The sequence below is a fragment of the Brachycentrus maculatus genome, unplaced genomic scaffold, assembly GCF_059751285.1.
Source record: "Brachycentrus maculatus isolate JH-2025_06_01 unplaced genomic scaffold, ASM5975128v1 h1tg000241l, whole genome shotgun sequence".
In the NCBI taxonomy this organism is placed as follows: domain Eukaryota; kingdom Metazoa; phylum Arthropoda; class Insecta; order Trichoptera; family Brachycentridae; genus Brachycentrus; species Brachycentrus maculatus.
In genome coordinates this window covers 323007-346334 of record NW_028280992.1, presented here as the reverse complement: position 1 = coordinate 346334, position 23328 = coordinate 323007, and the positions used below count along the sequence as shown (strand labels likewise).

Below are 23328 nucleotides of genomic sequence, written 5' to 3'. Positions count from 1 at the left end.
TTGCGGCACATTTTATAAACTTTATAAAATAAAACAATTTTGTTTTAATCACTTTTTATTGGGACACTTTTTTTCAACCGGTTTCAACAAGAACCAAAAACTTCCACGCACATTTTCATAATATATGTAGTGTACGAAGTGCGTGGAAGTTTTTGCTATCGTAAGGGAAGGATAATTACCCATCTATAACCTAACTACGAGTATTTCAAAGTCTTAGAATCAGTACATAAACCCTGATGATGACAAGGTTCTAGTTCTAAACCGGTTGGAAAAAAATGTACCAATAAAAAGTGGTTAAAACAAAGTTGTTTTATATTATAAAAAATAAAAACAGTGTACCGATCGGACGATTGTATAAAAAAACGGTTTGTGTGCCATTTTCGGTACCCACGTATTATATAGTATTGTTTATTTCATTATTTTATTATTTACTAAGGCGATGGCATGCGGCACTGTCACGCCATCGGAATTTGCAATAAAAAAGAAGAAAAAACAGGCGGGTACCTTGATGCGCACTTCTCGCTACACGATGTTTGGTAAACACGCGCTTGTTTACAGACAGGCGTCTGATCGAATACATGTTATCAGAAATCCTTCTCGATTGGCATCATCATTTTCGAAAGAAATGAAGGCATAAATATAATGCTATAAATAGCCTCGAAGCGAAGGCCTGGTCATAGCTTAGTTGGATATGAACAAAAATCGTTATTAAAAAAAACTACTTATTGTAATCCTTACTCGCATTGGCACATAAGGCACTGCATCGCTTCGATAAAATGTTTACTTGATAAACAAAAGGTAGGTAACTTTGCACTGTCAGAAAGTAGCTAAATTCATATACATTTATGAATTTGAGTAGTGTGGTTGTCAATAATGGGTAGAATTGGTGAATGTTACACGTGTGTAAAGTGATCACTTAAACCAGCATATGACGGTCTTCAGCTCCGTAAATTCCCAGACTTCCATATTCTTCTTCATCTTTGATGAGATATCTTTGATAAGTATGAATTCCAAAAAAATGAGTAGTGTGGTTGTCAATTATGGGTAAAATGGTGAAAGTTACACGTCCATAAGTGATCACTTAAACCAGCTTATGATGGATCGTAACCCCTATAAATATCCATACTTAGTCTTCTTCTCTATTGAGCTACCTACATAATTTGCCACTATGGATTAAAATCATCTTCTACTAATCGAAAATATCGCGTGACGTCTCTCGACAGACCGTTATTCATTTTGACGCTTTAATCTTGTAGTAGAAAACCAAAGTGGTTTGTCAGCATTTTTATATTTCCCTTCTCGGTAATAAAGCGACTTCCTTATGCGGCAAGAAAGTTCGTGCACGGATTTCAAACACTTTTAAAGGCAATGTGCTCACCCGCCATCAACAAATCGCTCACTCCTTTCAACAACGTCATATATCAAAAATCGTAAATTTTCAGTTGTGTATGTTTTCGGAATGCCCAGAAAATGTACTACATCCCGGCAAAAGCGGCATATTTTAAACTTAATATTTACCCGCTACAGGGCAGAACGTTTTATTTTTGAATTTTGAAGAAAAGGCATTGCTTTATTATTTTTTTAAACATACTAAATATTTTTCAAATGGAGAAAAAAACATTCATGTTTTATCAAAAATACATGTTGCCCAGTAAAAAGTTCAATAAGTGGTTTGATATTTATTTTTAAAACATTTGATTATTTTTTAAACTTTAAAAACGATCTCCTGAAAAATCAGGTTTTTTGATTTATGACGTTGTTGAAAGGAGTGATCGAAATGCGCCGGGTAGGTACTTATTACATCGCGTACAGACATTCGAAGGCGAACGGGCAACCGAAATAATGAAGGAATGAATCACCAGCAAACCGGCAGACGAGCAGAGGGAGTGAGGATTCTCACGTTATAGCTAGCTCGAATGATGCTAAGTCGCAAGTAACATTATTCACGAATACCCATTGTGCAAAAGTACTGAGAATGTTATGTAGAAAATAAAATCACAATGTGTGTACGCGATAAAGAAATAAGAAAGCAATATAACGTATATTCATAATTATCACGGATTAAAAAATAATATCAATGCATAAATCAAATAATATATATATAGTAACTAACTAACTAACCATCACGCTGCTTTTCCGCAAGGGTAGGCAGAGAGAATAGAACGCCACACAACTCTGTCTTTGCAATAATCTTCGCCTCTTCCACATTCTCTTCATACATACCCGCCAATTGTTCCAACCTTACCACTTTCAAGTATTATTTGAAATACTTGATATGATATTATTTGATTTATGCATTGATATTATTTTTTAATTCGTGATAATTATGCAAGTTGTGGATAAATATCCCTGCGGAGCAAGCTTGTTAGGATGACCGAGATAAATAAAGATGAATGGCCCGAGGGAGAACGACCTTGTCAGGGTAGACTTTTCGTGACGTCAGAGGCGTTAGCCAAACAACTAGGTGTAGATTGCAATTTTTAATACGAAAGAAGTAAAGTGCTTCAAATCTGAGAAGAGTGAAATATATATGAAGGGATACAGAAGATTTCTTGAATGTTTTTCGCAGATACTTTGTGGCACATTTCATAACCTGTATAAAATCAAACAACTTTGTTTTAACCACTTTTTTTATTATTAGTACACTTAAACCTACCGGTTTTGACAAAAACATTGCCATCATCAGGGTTAATTAAATTCTAAAACATTAAAAACATTAAAATACTCATAATTAATTACTTACTAAAAACGTGAGTGTAGAAATTTTTGGTAAGGGAATGTAATTAATTATGAGTATTTTAATGTTTTAGAATAAAATAAACCCTGATGATGACAAGGTTCTTGTGTAAACCGGTGGGTTAAAGTGTACTAATAATAAAAAAGTGGTTAAAACAAAGCTGTTTAATTTTATAAAGGATACAGAAGAGGTTAGCAAAAGAGAACATATAAAAAATATTAATAACAGACACACTACTTGAATTTTTATTATTTTCAAATTGGGTCACATTTTTGGCAAACTGTTCAATTTATCTATCCAAGTGGAATCCCCAAAATAATTTTTATTAGAACAGTCGCGATAATTCTAAGAAGATTCCAGAATAATTAAATTTTTAAGAGGGGACGACAACGCAAAAAAAATGTCGTCAAGCAGATTGCACAAAGATTCACATATTTTCCAGCGTTCCGAGTTGAATAAACAGATTTAAGAACATCGCAATGACACATGGAGAATAATTTCTAAAAATACCGGCGGAGGAAGAGTGTTAATGACCCGTCATCATCTGCCAAGCGTTCCAGAGGATAGGGTACTGACTTGCAAACCTCTGCAGTGGATTCTAAACATAATTTCTTGATGGCGATAGAAATTGGAATAAAAATATACAGTACATATCGCTCACTTCTTTCAACAGCGTCATACATATATCAAAAATCGTAAATTTTCAGTTGTGCATGTTTTCGGAATGTCCAGAAAATGTACTATATCCCAGCAAAAGTGGCATATTTTTAACGTAATATTTACCCGCTACAGGGCAGAAAGTGTTGTTTTTGTATTTTGAAGAAAAGGTATTGTTAAATTATTTTTTAAAATATACTAAATAATTATCACAGAGAGAAAAAACCTTCAGGTTTTTCCTTAAAAGATCTGTTGCACAGTAAAAAGTTCAATAAGTGGTTTGATATTTATTTTAATACATTTTACATATTCTTAAATTTTAAAAACGATCTCCTGAAAAATCAAGTTTTCGATAGTTGACGTTGTTGAAAGGAGTGAGCGATATACCTGTAATTGAAATATACATATATTTGTAAAGGACAGGTATAAAATACTCGAGTCGAAATAATCGGCGGCTATCTATGAAGATATGCACGAATGTGGAAGACGTGAAGAATGTTTGCAAAGACAGAGTGGTGTGGCGTTCTATTCTCTCTGCTTAACCCTGTGGGGAAGCGGCGTGATGGTTAGCTAGTTAGTAATATACGTAAAATACACTCAGAACTCAACGAACTTAGTGCGTAACCCTAAACAATGATTTTCATAAAAAATTAAGAAATTAATGTAAAATTAATTTAATTCGTTTCAGGGCATGCGGATGTTAATTTTTGACGTTTGAAGTATTTTTATTTGTATTCAGAAAAAAAAACACGTCTAATTCCTGACAATACCAGCCCAGACCAGCGGTTAAAAATGGTAATTATAAATAAAAGTAAAGTATTACATAAAGAAGAGATTCTTAACCATGTAAAGTAATGAGAAACTTTACCTCTAGATTTAATAAGAAGAGTGAAAAATCTTACGTAAATATAATAAAAGTTTTCCTTGATGATTACCACTTTTTCTTAAAATCCATTGTGACACGTGTTTCGATCCATTCCGCATCATTTTTATGCATAGATATTACCACAAAATGATTGCCGAATCAATAATGAAAATATAATAAAACTAGAGAAAGTTATCAAAGTCAAACAATACATTTTACAGAATGATATAAATACTTAAAATAATATTAGTTTCTTCACACTTTTAAAAATGCAAACAAAGTTTAAAACACTCAAATATGACCATATTTATCACATACAAACTTCTTGTAGCAAAACGATATTTTTGAATTCGAGATTATGCATTTATCATAGAATATTTTAACATTTTTCGAAACTAATTACCACATAACGGTAATATATGAATAAAACTACCAAGGTAATTCAACATTGTAAAAACGAACGAGATTGAAATCTATGTAAATCGTTCAATGTGGGCTGTCGACTTAAGACACAAACCAATTTTTATAACGGTTTCTGATAGATGCATCTACAGCCTTTTACAAAATCATAAGAGTAAACACTTACTTCATTTTTATATTATTTATTTATTGATTTGACGTTTAATTTGCAGAACTCCGTTTTAATTTATGTATTCATTTTTATTTTATTTATTGTTTCGGCATTAACTTTGTGGTAAGACATATTACAATGATTAAAGAAAACACTTGTTTTTTACCATTTGAGTTTTATTATAGACTACATATTTCAGAAGTTAAACTTCCATCATTCAGGTCTTGACTAACCCTTTCCCTTTACTTTCCCCTCTCCTTATTTATAGAACAATTTTATATTTTAGTTATTATACAGACCTGAATTATGGAAATTATATATTATATATATTATTATACTTCTGAAACATGTAGTCTATAATAAAACTCAAGTGGTAAAAAACAAGCGTTTTCTTTAATCATTATTCATTTTATCATCATCATTATTCATTAAATCAAACACAGATTTTTTGAGGATACTAAGTTGTATTTTATTATCTCCTGAAAATCAAGTTTTTTGATTTTTGAAGTTGTTGAAAGGAGTGAGCGATTTGACATAAGACACATCCCAATGTCTGGACGCAATCTGGTAGTCACAGTAGCGTGGCTGTGGCATGGGCAAGTACCTACTCGTACATACACAATGTAGGTATGTCCCATAATCGATCAGCCGGTCTGCAGTGAGTCATCCACTCCTCGCACTGCAGTGCCTAACACCACTACAGACTGTGGACCAGATCCCCCCTTAGCCAGTCTACACAGCCTCCCGCAGCCGGACCAACTTTCGTTCGGCGGATTTTAGCGAATCCAATATGGCGGAGGTCGACGAGTGCTCCATACAAATAGACATACCTACTATATTTACGTGTATTTCAAAGCGTCGTGTACCTATTTGCTTAGATTAGGCGGAGAAGAGATGCGGAACCATTTTCCAGATGTTTCGATAAATATTTTCAAATCGTAGGCGATTATTCTCTATCGTCAAAAAGTGTCAGCAAAATTTTGTGATAACGATAATTTTAGATAATTTATATAGCGCCATTAAGGGCGAAGTGAAGCACGGAGTCGGCAAAAGGATGAAAGCAGACTTAATGCTGTCGAAATGCGATCTCTCAGACGAATGTGCGGTACGATGTACGATAGATATTCGAATGGTGAAATAAGGAAAGAATGCAAGGCCGAGATGAATAATATCGATAAAAAATAAGAGAGGTAGGGCATGTGGAACGAATGAGTAAAGACAGTACAAAAAAATTATGAGGCGACCCTAGTTGGAAAAAGGAGCAGAAGAAGATCGAGGAAAACTTGGCATGATCAGGTATTCCAAATACTTAATAATGGTCAGGTCAGGAGTGTGATTAATCGGCGAAAATGTATGATGAGATGCATGAATGTGGAAGAAACGAAGATTGTTTGCAAAGTCAGAGCGGTATGGCGTTTTACTCTCTCTCTCTGCCTACCCTTGCGGAAAGCGGCGTGATGGTTAGTTAGTTTTATATCACAATTATTTTGCTATTGGTTCGACACCTCTGGTGTGCGGAGAGATATGGGTGGGCAGAGCTGGGGAGCGTTACAAGATTACATTATACAAAGTAGAACAAAAGATGCATTCAAACGGGAATTTGAGTCACCACATCGGCGGACTCAATTGAAATGGTCCGAATATAATGTACATTTTGACACCTCAACATGGATGAAGAAGAATATGGAAGTCTGGCTATTTGCGGGCTTATGACCTGTCTTAAGTTAAGATGAGTATCACTTTATACATCGCTCACTCCTTTTAACAACGTCATATATCAAAAAACTTGATATTTCAGGAGATCGTTTTTAAAGTTTAAAAATATAATAAAATGTATTAAAAATAAATATCAAGCAACTTATTGAACTTTTTACTGTACAACAGATCTTTTTAGATAAAATATGAAGGTTTTTTCTCCATTTGAAAAATATTTAGTATATTTAAAAAAATAATCAAACAATACCTTTTCTTCAAAATGCAAAAACAACACTTTCTGCCCTGTAGCGGGTAAATATTAAGTTAAAAATATGCCGCTTTTTCTGGCATATAGTACATTTTCTGGGCATTCCAAAAACATGTATGTACAACATACATATTCGAAGCATATTCGTGTGAATGATCGCATTTCGACAGCATTCAGTTTGCTTTCACTCTTCTTTCCCCACGCTTTACTTCTATACGTTGGGGTTGGTACTAGGATGCTTTGCATTTAACGGTTACTATCAATTTTCTTTTATTTAATGGATTTATTGCCTCCTGTTTCGGCTTTCGTGTGCAGAAACCATGAATGTCACGATGTCACGTTGCTGTTCCTTGCACTTGCAGTGCAACTCTTTTCTGAGAATCCCCTCAAAACCTGATATCATACGGAGTAATTATTTTTTACGATGCATTCATGGCGTGATGCACTTCGCGTCGGTAGATACTATTATATTTACAGAATTCTCAAGTTGACTTAGTAACGGATCACATATCCTTAACAATGCGAATAAACTGACGACTTAAATAATAAATACTTTTATACATAATTTATATTTGAAGCACTAACTTTGTGATTTTCCATTTTATAATTAAAATGTAACTTTGATTTAAAATCACTATAAAATTTACAGTGATTTTAAAACAAATTTACATTTTAATTATAATACTTTTACATTTTACAAGATTTTGAGTGTGTCACAAATCTGGATTTTCTTCATTCACTTAGGAATTACAATATTTTTACATTTCAACATAGATGAAGAAGGATGTGGAAGTTTAAGTATTTACAGGGCTTATTACCTGTATATATATGACGTTGTTGAATGGAGTGAGCGATATCTGCTCATTAAAATGAGAAATATTTATTGTGTGATTTAATGCTATGTAATGTAAAACACAAAAAATTAGGCGCGAATAAGCACCAGTAGAAGAAAAGTTTGTAAAGATCAAACATAGATTTGACCAGCTGATAAACGTGGTCCAAATTATTAAGGTCATTCGTGAGAAAAATTGTTAAGGCAAGCCGTGTCAAAATTGATTACATATGCAATATATTTGACCATCTGGTGTATAAATAACAACAGTAATGAAATAAGGATCCAACGGATGACTCTCTTTTTCAATCAATGAAAAAAATACAAAAAAAAATACAAAATTGGAGGGTTTTTCAAAGTACAATCGTTTTTCGGTAGTTGTGGATATTGAAGTCCAATTATTCCAGGCGACATCCGCGGACGAATCGCCTCACGAAATGCAAATGGCAACAGATGCCGGCCGCGGTCTCGAATTCTGGAAATATTTCACAACATCGCGCAAGCCTACCTACTAATCTAGCCTGTGTACCGAGGCGGGCCTTGCCTTGTAGGGGCGAATAGGGTCATGTGTAATACTGATCAAGAAATCTCTTTATGATAATACGTCAACTGAACGGTACACAGCCATGAATCGGGACACGGACAATCGTAGATTACCATTATGGAGATCAGAAAAACGCCATGTGGTAACAGCATCAGACGAGACAAGGTCCGTCGATTTTTTGCGCAACTTATTGAAAAATCATACAGTATTAGGTAGTCCTAGTTCTCTCTTCGACGCGAGTAATATTATCAATATAATAGTCAATACGTCTATTGGTTATTTTGTTCACTATATTATAGAAACCACGAGATAATTAGACATCATTTGACGTCAACACCAGGTGTGATGACCATTAATAAAATAAAGAAAGGAATTACTTATGACACTCTGTAGCTACAATGTTGTTAAGAATATTATTTTTTGACATCTCATCAAAGATGAAAAAGAATATGGAAGACTGGGCATTTACGGGACTGACGACCGTCAAAGGCTAGTTGAAGTGATCACTTTACACAAGTGTTAATTCACCAATTTTAGCCACGATTGACAACCACACTACTCAAATTCTTGGATCTATATATATATATGATCCATTTTTGAAATATTGTATAAGAATCACTAGAATTTTCACTAGTGACATCTATTGGTGAGACGAAGAAGTTTTTTTTAAAACTAACTAACTACCCATCACGCCGGTTCCCCGGAGGGGTAGGCAGAGAGAATAGAACGCCACACCACTCTGTCTTTGCAAACATTCTTCGCCTCTTCCACGTTCATGCATCTCCTCATACATACCCGCCGATTGTTACGACTCGTAACCTGACCTTTTTTTATTGAGCACAATTTTTTTTTGTATGTGAGGTCCGAATCCTGGATTATAATCACATACATGAGAAACTCCAGTTGAATGTTTCCTTAAAAATATCCTTTTCATTTGTTTGGAAGATATTACTTTTTAGCAATAAGCCCGCCAATGTACTTATTTATTTTCTTTACGTGAAGTTTAAATAAATAAATATTTTAGCTTATAATTTGACCAGATAATTTATTAACAACATTTTGAGTGTGTCCAAATATATGTTTTAAAGTCTGGATTATCTCCAATTATAGGAGTTATTTACCATATTATTTATTGACATAAAATAATATGATGAATAACTCCGATGGTTGGAGATGATCAAGATTTGTGAACAAGTATTTGGACACACTGAAAACGTTAATATTATAAAAGTCAATATGTCTATTGGTTATTTTATTCACTATACCCATGCTCTAGCATGGGTATAGTGAATAAAATAACCTAGTGTCTAGGTGTCTAGTTATCTCGTGGTTTCTAAACCACGAGATAACTAGACACCATTTAACGTCAATACCAGGTGTGAAGATGACCATAAATAAAATAAAGAAAGTGATTACTTATGACACTATACAGCTACAATGTTGCAAAGAATAAATATTACAAAACACTATTTTTGATTGAGTGAAGATTAGGTTGGAAGAAATTTCGTATTTATGTTTATCAAAACGCAAACCTGCCCACATGTGTGTAAAAATACTCGAAAGAATTGGAGAACATATGATTGGATGTGCCAAGTATTTATCCAGACGTATGTGCAGCTGCAAATGTTTACGATTTATTCTTCTATTTGAATTCTTTAAGAAAAAAGATAATTCAAAAACTTTCGCGAATAATTCTAAACGATTAATTAATTTGCATCATTTTCAGTATGTCCAAACACTGTTCACAAATCTGGATTATCTCTAATTATTGGAGATATTTTTCTTATTATTTTTTGACATCTCAACATTGATGAAGAAGAAAATGGAAAACTGGTTGGGCATTTTTACGGGGGGGCATATTCAAAAAGTTAGAAATAAATTATCTGGTCAAATTATAAGCTGAAAGAATAAAATGAAAATGATATTTTCTGGCGTTTCTCGAGTACGTCAAATTATAAGCTGAAAAAATAAAATGAAAATGATATTTTCTGGCGTTTCTCATGTATGTGATTATAATCCAGGATTCGGACCTCACACACTAATAAAAGAGTTTCTGCTCAATAAAAAAGCTTCTTCATCTCACCAATAGATCTAGTTAAAATTCTAGTGATTCAAGTACAATGTTTCGAAATTGAATCATATAAGAATATATAGAACTTCCAAGAATTTGAGTAGTCAATCGTGGGTAAAATTGGTGAATGTTACACGTGTGTAAAGTGATAACTTAAACCAGCCTATGACGGTCGTAAGCCCCGTAAATACCCAGACTTCCATATTCTTCTATATCTATGTTGAAATGCCAAAAAATAATATGACGGAGGTAAAAAGTCAAAATAAAATATGGAACAAAGGCAAAATAAAGGAATGGGTAAATGATCAAGAGTTAATTATTTGAAAATTGTAAAATAGTTTTTAATAAATAATTGTGTGTATTTTAGGTTAAAATGGATAAAAAAAAACAATAAAAAAAACGTATGTAAAGAGAACTCCACCGACAAGACACATAAGGTGGCTTGGTGGGTCTCTGGATTAAAAAAAAATGTTTATAAATGTTTAAATGAATGTATACAGGATATGTAAAAATAAAAAAAAAAAAAAAACGTATATTCCATCAAAAGACTTCTCCATACCAATCCAATCCGTTTGTAAAAAAGGTAAACCTGATTCGCGAAAACTTCTAAAAATAGTTCTCTCAGTACACCCACTGAATAACGCCTTTGTGTGCTAAAATGAACAATATTTATTGTGTGATTTAAGCACCCAAAAGCAACAGTTTCTGTCAATTAAATATAATTTGTCGCTCCGATTCCTCTACCGCCGAGTCATATTGTGTGTGGTGCCTAATGACTAACTGTTAATCCGTCAAGACAAAGTATTTCATTCCAAGTTCATCCAACGGATTAACAGCGCCACGAACATATCTCAAGCACTCGGAATAAAATATGTGAGCAGGAATTTCAAGTGAAGATACAAGAAATAAACTGCAGCGGTAAATCGACAGGTTTGGTACACACATCAGTAAGAACTTCAGAATCGAGTGCCTAAACACTTGTGAGAAAATAAATGAAAAAAACCGGTCGAAACAAAAATTGAAAAGTAAAATGTATTTATTGATTTGGCATTTAATTCCATTTTAATTTATGTATTAATTATATTCCAAATATTTGTTCACAAATCTGGATTATCTCCACTTAGATGAAGAAGAAGTGGAATTCTGGGCATTTACAGAGTTTGCGACCTGTCAGGCTGGTTAAGTGATCACTTAACCAGCCTATGACAGGTCGTTCACCCTGTAAATAACCAAACATCCATATTCTTATTTATTGATTTGGCGTTTAATTTGTAGAACTCCATTTTAATTTCTGAATTAATTTTTAAAACAAACACAGATTTTTGAGTCTACTGAGTTGTATTTTATTGTTAAAAAACACATAATATTGTGACAATTGTTTCGCCTAGTTATGGCATTTTCAAACGATTGTGAAGATTAAATGGACTGACGGGCCTTTTAATCTTTAAGGATCGTCAGTCCATTTAATCTTCACATTCGTTTGAAACTGCCATAACTAGGCGAAACAGTTGTCACAATATTCATTTTTATGTGTTTTTTAACAATAAAATACCACTTCATAGACTCAAAAATCTGTGCTTGATTTAACAATTAATACATAAACCTAAACAATTATGAAAGAAAATAAATTTGAAAAATCTCTCGATCAAAAACCGGTCAAAACAAACATTGAAAAGTACAATCATGTATAATTTATGTTTAAAGTACTAATTTGTGATTTTCCATTTTATAATTAAAATGTAACTTTGTTTTAAAATCACCATAAATATTTTATAACTTAATTATAATGTCTACCGGTTTCGAACCTAACCGCTTGTTTATCAAGACTGATTTATACTTAGTATTAATTAAGGATCGTCAGTCCATTTAATCTTCACATTCGTTTGAAACTGCCATAACTAGGCGAAACAGTTGTCACAATATTAATTTTTATGTGTTTTTTAACAATAAAATACCACTTCATAGACTCAAAAATCTGTGCTTGATTTAACAATTAATACATAAATCTAAACAATTATGTAAGAAAATAAATTTGAAAAATCTCTCGATCAAAAACAGGTCAAAACAAACATTGAAAAGTACAATCATGTATAATTTATGTTTAAAGTACTAACTTTGTGATTTTCCATTTTATAATTAAAATGTAACTTTGTTTTAAAATCACTATAAATATTTTATAGCTTAATTATAATGTCTACCGGTTTCGAACCTAACCGCTTGTTTATCAAGACTGATTTATACTTAGTATTAATTAGTCTGCCTCCGTAGTGTAATGGTCAGCACGCTCGGCTACCGTTCTGGAGGTCCCGGGTTCGATTCCCAAGGGGGGTAAAATAAATATTAGTGATTTTTTCACTGTAATATTTATTCAATATTACCCTGGACTGGTACCTGAAGCGGAAGGCTGATCACCTTTCCTTCATGTGTAAACTATCAAGATAACACTGCGTTTATATGACGCAGTGACCTATGCACCATTGGGGTGCGGATAAGGGTTTTATTATTATTTATTATTATTATTATTAATTAGTCTTGATAAAGAAGCGGTTAGCTTCGAAACCGGTAGACATTATAATTAAGTTATAATAAAATATTTATAGTGATTTTTAAAACAAAGTTACATTTTAATTATGTATTATATTATTGTAAAATCATGTATTTAATAAGGCGCTAGCTCTGAAAATAATCAATTTGCCCTGTTTTGTGGTGGCGATTTAAAAATTCCTCAGCTATCAAATCAGCATGAATCATTGTCATACATTTCTAGCCTTGTTAGTGGCCTTATCTTTAAGGGACATCCTGGAATTGTATCGCCTTCGCTTCAAACATCACACATAAACCACTTAAACATAAAAAAATAGAACAGTCGTTAGAATCGAGGTGGAACTTGTGCAATGGATTTTTTACAAGGGATTAGATAGTACTCATTCCCAAAGAGATAAAGTTAAAATTGAATCATTGGTCTGGATGATTCCAAGAACACTATCGAACCATTAATGGAAACAAAAACGGTAAAACATGGAATGAGTTTTTAGTTTGATGAAGTGCAGATTTTATTATTTTTACTGGCGTTAAACTAATGGAAGAATCTCAGGTAGATTGTAAAAACTTTGTCAGTAAAATATTTAAATGTGTTTTCGATTTGCGATGGGGGTTATTTATTCCAGAAAAAAGTGAGGAATGAAGCTTAAGAAAATATATTAATGGAATAAACAAGAACTCGACTGACGAAATTCGGCGAATACATCGTTGGTAACTTTGAACCATAATTCATTCGAGTCAGAAATTACTTTTGATTAAACTAAGACCACTTGAAAGAGATCTAACATACAAGATGCGTATTTTTCTTTCATTAAATTCCAGATTAGTGGCTTCTTTGTAACACGATCTCGAGTCGTTAAAAAGTTTTTACTTCTCCCGTCAAATTAGGTTTTTTGACTACAAAAGAGCCCATTATCCATTGATGGTCACGCGTGTACATAGCAGTGGCGTGCCTAGGGTTTACCAGTAAGGCAAGCCCATTATTTTTCACATTCGTGAATACATGATGTACCTATAATTTCTTCACCTCATATCATTCCCAGTGTAGTAAGCACCCAGAAAGTATTATAAATATAAACAATGTATTGTCATCATTGTAAAAATATGCTAACATGTAACTTTTGTAAGTTATAGCCATCACCTTGAAATAAAGAAAATGTTCACCATAATAAAATATTTTCCTCAGATATTAACCATAACCAATAAGTACCATCACCATAAAATGGCATGCATAGTGTTTAATAATCATGTAAGCGCGCGATAATTTAAAAATAGTCATGCATTAATTATGTATTTTTAATCATTTGGTCTAGATTTAATTATTTTTATTTGGAGTTGTTAGGCAAGCCGGGCTTTTGGGCTTCTAGGGTAGTACCGCCACTGGTACATAGCTACATACTATATTTAAAGCATGTAGTAACACATGTTGTGATTAATGGCTTTCTTGGGTCCGGATTAGATCCAACATTTAAAAAGCCTGATTGTGAAATATTTTGAGTGGATTTGAATTTAAAAGACCAGGTATTATTTAGCTAGATATTTCTCACATCTCTCTAATAATAGTTACGCGCATGGGATAATATTTGGGTTGGCTTGGGTTCGTTTAGCGTTTGCCAATTCACTCGCTTCAGTTATGGAAGCAGTAGATAAATACATTATTTATTTATATCATCAAGTGCTCTGTATAAACCGAATTGACCAGACAAAACAACCGTTGAAGAGTCGATTTTAAATACGGCAGTATCGGGATTTACAATTTAAATATGCCTTTGCGGCTGCCATATGTTGTTTTGGGATAATTCGAACTCTACATGGAGTTAGGATAAACGAGGGTGAACAAACCTCCTATCTGAATAAACCAAGCGTGAAACATATATAAGGTTAAAAAGGACTTGATGTTCTTTATACTCGACCATTTATAATTTCCGTCCATAAAATTTAGAACATTTTTATAATGTAGGAAACTCTTTGTCTTTAGGGCAAAGCTGAATCATCGTTCGCCAAACGCCCACAGAATGGAGGACACAAAAAGAGGGAAAAGGTATCAGGACATCATAAATCTCAAGAGACACGTCATGGGACATGGGATGAGGCTGAATTCTAATAAGCGGCCCAATGTCATTATGGCTAGCAGAAATTCAAATAACTGCCCGAGGGAACAGTGGAATTTTAATTTCATTCATCTTGTCAATGCCGATAATTTCAAGAATTTCCTTCAACGGAATAATTCAACCATTTTTTGGGGTCGATAACTGGTATTTCTTTTTTTTTATAAATAGAATAACCAATTTTAAATATACGTAGGTACTTAATTTTTTATCTACATACCAGAAAGATTTTTTTAACATTTAAAATAAACAAGCAAAACTTACACGACCGTTACACATTTTAAGATTGAAAATGTAGTTTTATTATTTTTACTGTTTCTTTTCTTTTACTTTTATTAAATAATATTTCCTATTTTTTTGCAGATTTATCGCCATTTTTGTTTAATATTATTACAAAAGCTTTATACCATATTGTATACCCACGAACAGGCTAGACCTGTTCGTGGGTATATTACTACTACTACTACCATCACGCTGTTTCCCCGCAAGAGTAGGCAGAGAGGATGAAACGCCATACTCTTCTGTCCTGACATACACTCCTCGCTTCCTTCACATCCATACATCTAGTCATACGCAGACTTTTGCCACCACCAGATTTTAGGTTCTGATCGTGCCAAATATTTTTCGGCCGTCCTCGTTTTGTTCTCCCGCTCACATTCATTCTCGCGTTCCATTCGCTCCACATATCCATACCACCGTAAAACTATTCTTAATTATTATTATCCCTAGTGTATCCTAATTGCAAAGGAGGGCGACAAATTGTTTTATTCTTATTTATTCGGAAAAGCTAGCGACACAGTCGGCCCGCATCTGTGCACTGAAAATTCTTATCAGAATTCTGCTGCAGAGTATCAAATTAAAAACTCAATTAAAGTAGCTCAATCAAAGCAACAGTGTAGGAAAACACGTTTGTTCGATGCTTAGAAAACTAAAAAATGGGTGATTAACCGCTGGTGTGATAAATTGCCAATAAGATTAGAGTATTTAAAGAATAATTAAAGCAGCGTTATTGCACACTCATATTAGGGCCTTACTCGCAATCTGGATTATCCAGTATGCGTTATGCAGTATGAGAAGCCGGTCGTGTCTCTACGCACGATTTACATATTTTTTATTGGAATTTGACTTATTTTGAATATATATTACGTATAGTGTAATGGTCAGCACGCTCGGCTACCGTTCTGGAGGTCCCAGGTTCGATACCACACTCTACGCACGATTTACATATTTTTTATTGGAATTTGACTTATTTTGAATATATATTATATATAGTGTAATGGTCAGCACGCTCGGCTACCGTTCTGGAGGTCCCAGGTTCGATGCCCAGGGGGGGGGGGGTCTAATAAATATAAGTGATTTTTTTTCACTAATATTTATTCAATATTACACTGGATTGGTACCTGAAGCGGAGGGCTAATCACCTTTCCTTCATGTGTTAATGATCAAGATAATACTGCGTTTATATTATGCAGTTCCCTATGCACCATTGGGGAGCGGATAAGGGTTTGAAGAGATATCTATATATCGAAAAAATCAACTTTTTACCTTTCAATAACTCTTGTATTTTCAAAACCATATACTTAAGTATGCATTAATTTCTAAGTAACACATATTTATTCAATACAAATATAGTATTTTAAGCAAAAAAGTAATTTACGTCAAATGTTACCTGGGTTTGAAGAAAATTAAGTTGCTATTTATCGTATATCGGGCCTTAATGATTCTAATTACTGCGACGGTTTAGTTGTGGTTTTGCGTTTGCGGTTTTGTTATCGAATTGCTGAAATACATACCGACTAAATCGTTGAATATAATAGCCGGAGCAGACATTTCATCATTCGTCGAAAGAGGGAGATGGATGGAATAGACATACTTCACGAACAAAAGACGATATTGCGATGCTTCTTCGAGGAAAATTACGTTCTTTTGTAGGACCTATTTCTACACCATGTATGTATTTCCAACGACTTTTTTTACACACGTGCAACATTCACCAATTCTACCCATAATTGATGAGAACACTACTCAAATTCTTGGAACTTCTAATTATATTGATCAATTTCTATATATCAATAACTACAATTTCACTGGAGACATCTATGATAAGATGAGAGAAGCTTTTTACTAAGCAGAATCTCAAAGTGATCACTTAAACCAGCCTATGACGGTCGTAAGCTCCGTAAATGCCCAGACTTCCACATTCTTCTTCATCTATGTTGAAATGCCAAAAAAATAAAATAATAACTCCTAATTGGAGATAATCCAGATTTGTGAACAAGTATTTGGTCACACTCAAAATGTTGTGAATATATATTTTTAAAGATGCACCATTTAAAACAACACAAATGAAATTCGTTTGACCACGCTGTTAACGAGGGGTGTACAAAATTGCACGGAGGATTCTGTATAAATCAGCACCCCTTCCTTTTATGTCCCCCACACAACGGGGGTAGTTTGCAAAAAAAAATCGTCTGGAGGGTACGAGAGTACGAACATGGCTTATTATACTCGTAGATATTACACGTTGGTCGTGAGTGGCGCAGCACTAGACGTAATTTTATTGAGTGAAAATCGAAATTTTGTTATTCCCCTCACTAATTCTCTGAGTCTAGACTGCAGACCTAGGCAACCATTTTTGGTACAAATATATCGACTTGCCCTACGTAAAGTGCTCTGACTACATTTTTGTCAATTTTGAGATATTTGGTGTATGTTATCAACTGACCGCTATCTACAAATATAAATAAACAAAAAATAATAAAAAATAAAAAAATACGCCTAGTTCTCAGGCGTATAAGACGCTTTCTACATGGAATTTTCGAAATAAACTGAACTCCTAAAACGCTAACTACTTAATTTTGACAAAGCATAAAGTTTTAAAATGATTTAATATGTTATTTTATCGTGTTTTTGAATGAATAATACTATTATTTTTTGACATCTCATCAAAGATGAAGAAGAATATGGAAGTCTGGGCATTTACGGGGCTTACGACCGTCATAGGCTGGTTTGAGTGATCACTTTACACACGTGTAACATTCACCAATTCTACCCATTATTGACAACCACACTACTCAAATTCTTGGAAGTTCTATATATATGAACCAATTTAGAAACCTTGTTCATGAATCACTAAAACTTCACTAGAGACATCTATTGGTGAGATGTAAAGAAGCTTTTTATTAAACAGAAACTCTTATATTAGTATGTGAGATCCGAATCCCGGATTATAATCACACACATGAGAAACGCCAGAAAATACCATTTTCATTTTTATTATTAAGCTTATAATTTGACCAGATAATTTATTTACAACATTTTGAGTGTGTCCAAATACTTGTTCACAAAATCTAGATTATCTCCAATTACAGGAGTTATTTTCATATTATTTTTTGACATCTCATCAAAGATGAAGAAGAATATGGAAGTCTGGGCATTTACGGGGCTTACGACCGTCATAGGCTGGTTTGAGTGATCACTTTACACACGTGTAACATTGAAATTATCTGGTCAAATTATAAGCTTAATAATAAAAATGAAAATGGTATTTTCTGGCGTTTCTCATGTGTGTGATTATAATCCGGGATTCGGATCTCACATACTAATATAAGAGTTTCTGCTTAATAAAAAGCTTCTTTACATCTCACCAATAGATGTCTCTAGTGAAGTTTTAGTGATTCATGAACAAGGTTTCTAAATTGGTTCATATATATAGAACTTCCAAGAATTTGAGTAGTGTGGTTGTCAATAATGGGTAGAATTGGTGAATGTTACACGTGTGTAAAGTGATCACTCAAACCAGCCTATGACGGTCGTAAGCCCCGTAAATGCCCAGACTTCCATATTCTTCTTCATCTTTGATGAGATGTCAAAAAATAATATGAAAATAACTCCTGTAATTGGAGATAATCCAGATTTTGTGAACAAGTATTTGGACACACTCAAAATGTTGTAAATAAATTATCTGGTCAAATTATAAGCTTAATATTAAAAATGAAAATGGTATTTTCTGGCGTTTCTCATGTGTGTGATTATAATCCGGGATTCGGATCTCACATACTAATATAAGAGTTTCTGCTTAATAAAAAGCTTCTTTACATCTCACCAATAGATGTCTCTAGTGAAGTTTTAGTGATTCATGAACAAGGTTTCTAAATTGGTTCATATATATAGAACTTCCAAGAATTTGAGTAGTGTGGTTGTCAATAATGGGTAGAATTGGTGAATGTTACACGTGTGTAAAGTGATCACTCAAACCAGCCTATGACGGTCGTAAGCCCCGTAAATGCCCAGACTTCCATATTCTTCTTCATCTTTGATGAGATGTCAAAAAATAATATGAAAATAACTCCTGTAATTGGAGATAATCCAGATTTTGTGAACAAGTATTTGGACACACTCAAAATGTTGTAAATAAATTATCTGGTCAAATTATAAGCTTAATAATAAAAATGAAAATGGTATTTTCTGGCGTTTCTCATGTGTGTGATTATAATCCGGGATTCGGATCTCACATACTAATATAAGAGTTTCTGCTTAATAAAAAGCTTCTTTACATCTCACCAATAGATGTCTCTAGTGAAGTTTTAGTGATTCATGAACAAGGTTTCTAAATTGGTTCATATATATAGAACTTCCAAGAATTTGAGTAGTGTGGTTGTCAATAATGGGTAGAATTGGTGAATGTTACACGTGTGTAAAGTGATCACTCAAACCAGCCTATGACGGTCGTAAGCCCCGTAAATGCCCAGACTTCCATATTCTTCTTCATCTTTGATGAGATGTCAAAAAATAATATGAAAATAACTCCTGTAATTGGAGATAATCCAGATTTTGTGAACAAGTATTTGGACACACTCAAAATGTTGTGAATAATACTAGTTTAGAATTTCAGATAAAACCGTTAATTAATAAAAAAGAATGTGTTGAAAAAATCTTTTAAGCTCTCTCCTGTAAAGTAACAGATTTGCAGATTGAGTACTTTACGTAGGGACCGTCGATATGTATATATAAATATATATAAACATACATATATTTCAAATCTATAAAATTTATTTTTATTTATTAATTTTTAAGCACTTTTCTTGTTAAGTGTATTTGAAAAAACTAATGCGAATTTCTTATAATAAGGATTATATTAGAAGTACTATTCGCTACTATGTTACAATTTTCATAGAATTAACTCTTGATCATTTGCCCATTCCTTTATTTTGCCTTTGTTCCATATTTTATTTAACATACTTCTCGCAATATAAATAAATGGCAATCAGTATTACAGTTAAAAACAGTGTATTACTTTTAGTAGCACTGTCTTGTTTTTAGAATGCAAATAAATAATAATTGTGTTTAATAATTGTAAATTTCCCAAGCTAATCAACGGTACATTAAATTACAGTCGTTTTTTTATTGCAAACTTCCAAGAAATACTTCTAACCGTATTGTAATGATGAAAGTTGTAATTGAAAAATATCTTCTTCTTTTCCATGTTTGCTACTACTATTAATATTCCGTTGGATGAATGCATCGCTATCTTTGTCGTAAATCGCAAAGAATATGAATATATCGACCGGACAGACGTACTAAATAAAAAAATATGGGATACAACAATTGAAAGTTGAACATACTACAGTAAAACCTCGTTATAAATTAACTGACTAATTAACCATCGACCGCAGGGGTAAGCAGAGAGAATAGAACGCCACATTTGCAAAGATTCTTCGCCTATTCCATATACATACATCCTCGATATAACGGGCTGATTGGGGGGAGGGGGTGTCCGTTAAAGCCGACATATAAAAATAGGTTTAAAATAAACTAAAAACCTTTTTTTAAACAGTAATATGTATTTAGAAATAAATACAAAATACAAAACACAAAGAAAATTAAATATATTTAATATAATACAATATTTAGTTTCTAAGTATCTATTAGTTTAGAAGTATACATATGTATATGCGTTTTCCATAACGTTCAAAATATGAGATTGTGGGATGTTCATTTAAAAATGTTTAAAACTTGCATTTCAGGGTCATCGACCTAAAATCCATTGTAAATTTAATGGTCTGAGTCACGGACCACGTTTCACGAGATTTTTTTAAAAATTTTATGCACAAAAGGTTTGGAAAGTTATAAAAAAAGTCGTATGAACAGATTAAAATCATAATATTTTAAATGTGCGTTATTTAAAAAAAAAATTAATCTCACTTCATTATTTGAAATTGCTCTTGCATTTATTCCCTGCTAAATTAATAGTTTTTGAATATCAAATTTGTGATTCCACAAAAACGAACTGTGATAAAATAAATGTACATCATCACAAATATTACTCTTTAAAAAAAAATAAGGAAAAAGGTCAATGCCAAGAAGAACAGACTATTAAAAGTATATTTAGAAAATAAATGCGTTTTTCCCATTCTAAAATATTATATATCTCAAATTATTACTTTTTTAATAACCGCTAAAAGAATTTAAAAATCGAACATAAATTTTGGGGTACATTTTAACAAATTATTTTAGACATAGAAAATAAATAGGTAGGTACCTAGTACCTATTTCAAAGTATTTTCTTTATTTTATTATTATTGAATTTATACATTTTTTATTCAGCTGTAGAAATGTTTACCAATTCAGCGGATGGAAAAATTAGGATTCACACTTTTGTGTAAATATTTAAATTCTGTGCAAATATTTACTTTGTTTAATTAACTCTAGAGTTTATTTATCATACCACAGAGAGATAAATATTTTTTTTACTAAATCCGGGCAGCGAAAACAATAAATAAGCTCTTATTTTAGATTTCGTACCTTATAAGCTGAATTAAAATTACAATAAAATGGCGTTAGAGAAAAAGCCGGTATGTTTCAAAAGTGTGGGTGTGAGATTAATGATATTAGATTTTATTTTAATTTAGGAGCCACGTGCGAAAGGGGTAGTTTTATGCAAATTTTATAATACGCAGTGTCATGGGCGCGACCCTAAAAGAGATCACTGAACACGCATACCGAAATGTATAAACCTACCCCGCCCGTCTGGTGGCGTCTACCGGCCGGAGCGCGATAGAAAACACAAATTTGCTAAATTTATCACATAAATCAGTAAAACATATGGCGTTTTTGGGTAGAATATAGTCTAAAGAAGCCTTACCTTTGATTTCTGGATAAAATCCGAGGAAAGTAGCAGAGCTTATAGAGCTTAGGACCGGCGAGCACTAGCACACTGGAAAGGAGAATGTAGGCAACTGACAGTTGGCCGGTTTGTAGTCGATGAAGTAGTACCTACTCGGCTGATCGGTTTGTACAACAGTACGCTAGTGTAGTAATCGAACTACCGGTTACGATTAACAAATAACTCGAGTATTTTCATAACCGAATAATTGACGCCTAGAAGAAGTAATTGCGAGTATTTCTGCCTCGAATTTTCACCGATGAAATTAACTTTAAACATAAAGAGTAAATCCACTCACGATTACATACTGTAAAACTTATAACGTTGAAGCCTAAGTAGGGCCATGATCAGCGGTGTTGCATAAGCCGTAGCTTGATTTTAGAGTCATTTATCCAATAATTAGGTAATTAAAAATTTAAGAGTCATTTATCCAATAGTTAGGTAATTAAAAAAACCAAACAAGAAACAAATTTTAGAAATGTTAAATTATTTTATTTATGCAAAAGTGAACGTTTTATTTTTGACGAATTAGGCGAAAGGCTAAAAAATTTTACGTACAACAAATTACAACGATCTAAAATAATTTTTTTTAGAAAAAAACTAACAACTCCGAGCCATCTGAGCTGACGCTTTATCTCTAAGCTAGGCATACATTTGATACTAAGAAGCTGTAGGTCCCGATCTCAAGTTCAGGAGAAATTATTCCATTTTTTAGTGTAACCTTCATTTCTTTTACTTGGCTTTTAACGCAGTTTTTATGCGTTACGTTCGCTATTCACATATTTTAAATCAAGGTTCCTATTTGTGCAATGCGCGTGTACATTGGTGGGATTGTGGTTTTATTAAAGGCAACACTCCATTATTAGCTAATTAATCGGTCATATTCGGTTATTAATGATCGAATGCCGGCATAAATTAGTTATGCACATCACTATATGTTAGGCCATTGCTCAGCGTACGCCGCGCATCGCACCGGGTGGCTTCCGTGCACCGCCGAAGCGTAAACGTGGAATGCATTATTTTTTTCAAATTATTATTATTTTATTACCTACGCCAATTAGTTTGAATGACAATAAAACAGAAATGTGAAAAATGGCACAACCAGATTTCTAGTGGAATTTCGTTTGATGGGCTATATTGTACTATTAATCACACTTCACCGGAGCTGAATTGGGTGAGGAATACATTTCTATTTTATTAACATTTATTTATATTTCCAGAGTTAGACATTAAATAGAAATATTACCTGAAGGTTCTTGATTTAAATCATGAAA

General features: G+C 33.0%; 1 protein-coding gene across 4 annotated transcripts in view; it reads right to left on the bottom strand.

Annotated features, from left to right (window-relative positions):
* cib (thymosin beta cib) overlaps positions 1-22129 on the bottom strand; it is a 45168-nt gene extending 23039 nt beyond the window's left edge. For all 4 annotated transcript variants that reach the window (XM_088265009.1, XM_088265011.1, XM_088265010.1 and 1 more), the window contains exon 1: positions 22034-22129. The gene's annotated coding sequence lies outside the window, so the exon portion shown is untranslated. The remainder of the gene's footprint in view (positions 1-22033) is intronic.
* Between the last annotated feature and the right edge of the window lie 1199 nt (positions 22130-23328).